Genomic DNA, 7,173 nt, shown 5'->3' on the forward strand with positions numbered 1-7,173 from the left:
TTAGGGCACAATAAGGAGAAGAAAGGTATATGCTGACAGTATAGAGAAATATACAGACAGGCAGCGCTAGCATAAGTCACATACAATGCAGAAATACAATAGATCTGCAGAATGGGACTACAATCACCTACACAGATTCTGTGGTCAGAGACTCAACATCTGGTAGGCTATAGCACTACATAACCTGACTCCATGGTGAGACCACACCCAGCGTTTCCCTGAGAGAGCTGTGGCTGAGCCTGGAGAAAATGGCCGCCGGAGACCTCAGAGGGGCGTGGTCAGAGGAGAGCAGCTCAGGGAAGCGAGACCTCAGAGGAATGGCGCCCTAAGCGTAGGGGCCGCTATAATGGGGAAAGCTGACCTCCCCATGCTGACTATTCACCACTGGGATGCTGGATTTAGTGGATCACTGTGGACAAAGCCTGTGCTCACTCTTGGCACCTCCGGTCCGTCTCTGAGACCGTAGGTAAGATTGCCAATCTGCGGGTCACTGAGAGTGGTGACCCACCTTACCTGTCCCCTTGTGTCTGGGATGCAGTCTGGGTCTGTCCGCGGGGCCGGCTTGCAATGTCCCCGTGATTGCCCTCCGAAACTGTTGCGGTGCCCGGAGGGGTGACGGAGTGGGAGCGCAGACGCCCTGAGGACAGTCTGCTGCTACCTGCTCAGTAGAAATTCTCCGAAACATAAAAGCTATCTGGGCTAACTTAGCAGCCCACCGCAGAATGGTGACCCGACTCCGGTAGGGCACTGACGATACATCCTGGGAGCTGAAAGCTTTAACTGCTCCCTGTGGAGCCCTATGGACCCTGAAGAAGTCAATAATTACACTCCTGAGACAAGCAGACACATTGCACCAGATAGGTTTATGAATAAGAGGGGATTTATCATTAGTGATGCAGCAGGTTATCCGGGTTATGCTGGTGGTGCCCCCATCTAGCCGCACACCAAGAGATACCTCTGTGATGAGAGCCCCTGGCACTTCTCATCCCTGTGATGGCACAAGGGCTGCTATACTTACACCCACAGCCTGATACTGAGCCGCGCCCGATGCTGACGGAGCTGAGCGATCTTATGCTATTGCGCATGCGTCCAGATTGCATGCGCAGGCTCACAGTGGCAATTTCAGACACACAGAGGTGTTTTGTACCTAAATTGGGCGTTCCTAAGCACCCAGAGACGGTCTGCGTGTCGTGGGCGTATCACTGAGGTGGTTCTGTGTACACAGACGCTCATTCGTTCACTTTCGCGGCCATACTCCGAGGTAAGATCTCAATGGTGCACTGACGGAGGCGTATATAGATGGATGAGATGGTATTACAGCAGCTGACGCACAGAGTGGGCGTCAGTCCCTGCACATGCATACGGACACAAGGGAAGGACTGCGTAGCAGAATCTGCATACGGGAGACCACCAGCCATGGCCACCTCTGAATCAGACCCCCAACGTGAGCTCACATTTCCTCAGTGTATATAGAACAGCAGGACGAGGTCACCCGCTATATGTTCTCTCTGACTGTAACCTCCCTGTGTGACCAGTGTATACAGAGCAGCAGGACGAGGTCACCCGCTATATGTTCTCTCTGACTGTAACCTCCCTGTGTGACCAGTGTATATAGAGCAGCAGGATGAGGTCACCCGCTATATGTTCTCTCTGACTGTAACCTCCCTGTGTGACCAGTGTATACAGAGCAGCAGGACGAGGTCACCCGCTATATGTTCTCTCTGACTGTAACCTCCTGTGTGACCAGTGTATATAGAGCAGCAGGACGAGGTCACCCGCTATATGTTCTCTCTGACTGTAACCTCCCTGTGTGACCAGTGTATACAGAGCAGCAGGACGAGGTCACGCGCTATATGTTCTCTCTGTAACCTCCCTGTGTGACCAGTGTATATAGAGCAGCAGGATGAGGTCACCCGCTATATGTTCTCTCTGACTGTAACCTCCCTGTGTGACCAGTGTATATAGAGCAGCAGGACGAGGTCACCCGCTATATGTTCTCTCTGACTGTAACCTCCCTGTGTGACCAGTGTATATAGAACAGCAGGACGAGGTCACCCACTATATATGTTCTCACTGACTGTAACCTCCCTGTGTGTCCAGTGTATACAGAGCAGCAGGACGAGGTCACGCGCTATATGTTCTCTCTGACTGTAACCTCCCTGTGTGACCAGTGTATATAGAGCAGCAGGACGAGGTCACGCGCTATATATTCTCTCTGACTGTAACCTCCTGTGTGACCAGTGTATATAGAGCAGCAGGACGAGGTCACCCGCTATATGTTCTCTCTGACTGTAACCTCCTGTGTGACCAGTGTATATAGAGCAGCAGGACGAGGTCACCCGCTATATGTTTTCTCTGACTGTAACCTCCCTGTGTGACCAGTGTATATAGAGCAGCAGGACGAGGTCACCCGCTATATGTTCTCTGTGACTGTAACCTCCCTGTGTGACCAGTGTATATAGAGCAGCAGGACGAGGTCACCCGCTATATGTTCTCACTGACTGTAACCTCCCTGTGTGACCAGTGTATACAGAGCAGCAGGATGAGGTCACCCGCTATATATACTCTCTGACTGTAACCTCCCTGTGTGACCAGTGTATATAGAGCAGCAGGACGAGGTCACCCGCTATATGTTCTCTCTGACTGTAACCTCCCTGTGTGACCAGTGTATACAGAGCAGCAGGACGAGGTCACCCGCTATATGTTCTCTCTGACTGTAACCCCCGTGTGACCAGTGTATACAGAGCAGCAGGACGAGGTCACCCGCTATATGTTCTCTCTGACTGTAACCTCCCTGTGTGACCAGTGTATATAGAGCAGCAGGACGAGGTCACCCGCTATATGTTCTCACTGACTGTAACCTCCCTGTGTGACCAGTGTATACAGAGCAGCAGGACGAGGTCACCCGCTATATGTTCTCTCTGACTGTAACCTCCCTGTGTGACCAGTGTATACAGAGCAGCAGGACGAGGTCACCCGCTATATGTTCTCTCTGACTGTAACCTCCCTGTGTGACCAGTGTATACAGAGCAGCAGGTGAGGTCACGCGCTATATGTTCTCTCTGACTGTAACCTCCCTGTGTGACCAGTGTATATAGAGCAGCAGGACGAGGTCACCCGCTATATGTTCTCTCTGTCTGTAACCTCCCTGTGTGACCAGTGTATATAGAGCAGCAGGACGAGGTCACGCGCTATATGTTCTCTCTGACTGTAACCTCCCTGTGTGACCAGTGTATATAGAGCAGCAGGACGAGGTCACCCGCTATATGTTCTCTGTGACTGTAACCTCCCTGTGTGACCAGTGTATATAGAGCAGCAGGACGAGGTCACCCGCTATATGTTCTCTCTGACTGTAACCTCCCTGTGTGACCAGTGTATATAGAGCAGCAGGACGAGGTCACCCGCTATATGTTCTCTCTGACTGTAACCTCCCTGTGTGACCAGTGTATACAGAGCAGCAGGACGAGGTCACCCGCTATACGTTCTCTCTGACTGTAACCTCCCTGTGTGATCAGTGTATACAGAGCAGCAGGATGAGGTCACCCGCTATATATACTCTCTGACTGTAACCTCCCTGTGTGACCAGTGTATATAGAGCAGCAGGACGAGGTCACCCGCTATATGTTCTCTCTGACTGTAACCTCCCTGTGTGACCAGTGTATACAGAGCAGCAGGACGAGGTCACCCGCTATATGTTCTCTCTGTCTGTAACCTCCCTGTGTGACCAGTGTATATAGAGCAGCAGGACGAGGTCACCCGCTATATGTTCTCACTGACTGTAACCTCCCTGTGTGACCAGTGTATACAGAGCAGCAGGATGAGGTCACCCGCTATATATACTCTCTGACTGTAACCTCCCTGTGTGACCAGTGTATATAGAGCAGCAGGACGAGGTCACCCGCTATATGTTCTCTCTGACTGTAACCTCCCTGTGTGACCAGTGTATACAGAGCAGCAGGACATGAGGTCACCCGTTATATGTTCTCTCTGTCTGTAACCTCCCTGTGTGACCAGTGTATACAGAGCAGCAGGACGAGGTCACCCGCTATATGTTCTCTCTGACTGTAACCTCCCTGTGTGACCAGTGTATATAGAGCAGCAGGACGAGGTCACCCGCTATATGTTCTCTCTGTCTGTAACCTCCCTGTGTGACCAGTGTATACAGAGCAGCAGGACGAGGTCACGCGCTATATGTTCTCTCTGTAACCTCCCTGTGTGACCAGTGTATACAGAGCAGCAGGATGAGGTCACCCGCTATATGTTCTCTCTGACTGTAACCTCCCTGTGTGACCAGTGTATATAGAGCAGCAGGACGAGGTCACCCGCTATATGTTCTCTCTGACTGTAACCTCCCTGTGTGACCAGTGTATATAGAACAGCAGGACGAGGTCACCCACTATATATGTTCTCACTGACTGTAACCTCCCTGTGTGTCCAGTGTATACAGAGCAGCAGGACGAGGTCACGCGCTATATGTTCTCTCTGACTGTAACCTCCCTGTGTGACCAGTGTATATAGAGCAGCAGGACGAGGTCACGCGCTATATATTCTCTCTGACTGTAACCTCCCTGTGTGACCAGTGTATATAGAGCAGCAGGATGAGGTCACCCGCTATATGTTCTCTCTGACTGTAACCTCCTGTGTGACCAGTGTATATAGAGCAGCAGGACGAGGTCACCCGCTATATGTTCTCTCTGACTGTAACCTCCTGTGTGATCAGTGTATATAGAGCAGCAGGACGAGGTCACCCGCTATATGTTCTCTCTGACTGTAACCTCCCTGTGTGACCAGTGTATATAGAGCAGCAGGATGAGGTCACCCGCTATATGTTCTCTCTGACTGTAACCTCCCTGTGTGACCAGTGTATATAGAGCAGCAGGATGAGGTCACCCGCTATATGTTCTCTCTGACTGTAACCTCCCTGTGTGACCAGTGTATATAGAGCAGCAGGACGAGGTCACCCGCTATATGTTTTCTCTGACTGTAACCTCCCTGTGTGACCAGTGTATATAGAGCAGCAGGACGAGGTCACCCGCTATATGTTCTCTGTGACTGTAACCTCCCTGTGTGACCAGTGTATATAGAGCAGCAGGACGAGGTCACCCGCTATATGTTCTCACTGACTGTAACCTCCCTGTGTGACCAGTGTATACAGAGCAGCAGGATGAGGTCACCCGCTATATATACTCTCTGACTGTAACCTCCCTGTGTGACCAGTGTATATAGAGCAGCAGGACGAGGTCACCCGCTATATGTTCTCTCTGACTGTAACCTCCCTGTGTGACCAGTGTATACAGAGCAGCAGGACGAGGTCACCCGCTATATGTTCTCTCTGACTGTAACCCCCGTGTGACCAGTGTATACAGAGCAGCAGGACGAGGTCACCCGCTATATGTTCTCTCTGACTGTAACCTCCCTGTGTGACCAGTGTATATAGAGCAGCAGGACGAGGTCACCCGCTATATGTTCTCACTGACTGTAACCTCACTGTGTGACCAGTGTATACAGAGCAGCAGGACGAGGTCACCCGCTATATGTTCTCTCTGACTGTAACCTCCCTGTGTGACCAGTGTATACAGAGCAGCAGGACGAGGTCACCCGCTATATGTTCTCTCTGACTGTAACCTCCCTGTGTGACCAGTGTATACAGAGCAGCAGGTGAGGTCACGCGCTATATGTTCTCTCTGACTGTAACCTCCCTGTGTGACCAGTGTATATAGAGCAGCAGGACGAGGTCACCCGCTATATGTTCTCTCTGTCTGTAACCTCCCTGTGTGACCAGTGTATATAGAGCAGCAGGACGAGGTCACGCGCTATATGTTCTCTCTGACTGTAACCTCCCTGTGTGACCAGTGTATATAGAGCAGCAGGACGAGGTCACCCGCTATATGTTCTCTCTGACTGTAACCTCCCTGTGTGACCAGTGTATATAGAGCAGCAGGACGAGGTCACCCGCTATATGTTCTCTCTGACTGTAACCTCCCTGTGTGACCAGTGTATACAGAGCAGCAGGTGAGGTCACCCGCTATATGTTCTCTCTGACTGTAACCTCCCTGTGTGACCAGTGTATATAGAGCAGCAGGACGAGGTCACCCGCTATATGTTCTCTGTGACTGTAACCTCCCTGTGTGACCAGTGTATATAGAGCAGCAGGACGAGGTCACTCGCTATATGTTCTCTCTGACTGTAACCTCCCTGTGTGACCAGTGTATATAGAGCAGCAGGACGAGGTCACCCGCTATATGTTCTCTCTGACTGTAACCTCCCTGTGTGACCAGTGTATATAGAGCAGCAGGACGAGGTCACCCGCTATATGTTCTCTCTGACTGTAACCCCCCTGTGTGACCAGTGTATACAGAGCAGCAGGACGAGGTCACCCGCTATACGTTCTCTCTGACTGTAACCTCCCTGTGTGATCAGTGTATACAGAGCAGCAGGATGAGGTCACCCGCTATATATACTCTCTGACTGTAACCTCCCTGTGTGACCAGTGTATATAGAGCAGCAGGACGAGGTCACCCGCTATATGTTCTCTCTGACTGTAACCTCCCTGTGTGACCAGTGTATACAGAGCAGCAGGACGAGGTCACCCGTTATATGTTCTCTCTGTCTGTAACCTCCCTGTGTGACCAGTGTATATAGAGCAGCAGGACGAGGTCACCCGCTATATGTTCTCTCTGACTGTAACCTCCCTGTGTGACCAGTGTATACAGAGCAGCAGGACGAGGTCACCCGCTATATGTTCTCTCTGACTGTAACCTCACTGTGTGACCAGTGTATATAGAGCAGCAGGATGAGGTCACCCGCTATATGTTCTCTCTGTCTGTAACCTCCCTGTGTGACCAGTGTATACAGAGCAGCAGGACGGGGTCACCCGCTATATGTTCTCTCTGACTGTAACCTCCCTGTGTGACCAGTGTATATAGAGCAGCAGGACGGGGTCACCCGCTATATGTTCTCTCTGACTGTTACCTGCTTGTGTGACCAGTGTATATAGAGCAGCAGGACGAGGTCACGCGCTATATGTTCTCTCTGATTGTAACCTCCCTGTGTGACCAGTGTATATAGAGCAGCAGGACGAGGTCACGCGCTATATGTTCTCTCTGATTGTAACCTCCCTGTGTGACCAGTGTATATAGAGCAGCAGGATGAGGTCACGCGCTATATGTTCTC

This window comes from Taudactylus pleione, unplaced genomic scaffold (genome assembly GCF_031769625.1).
Source record: "Taudactylus pleione unplaced genomic scaffold, aTauple2 ptg001078l, whole genome shotgun sequence".
Taxonomy (NCBI): Eukaryota; Metazoa; Chordata; class Amphibia; order Anura; family Myobatrachidae; genus Taudactylus; species Taudactylus pleione.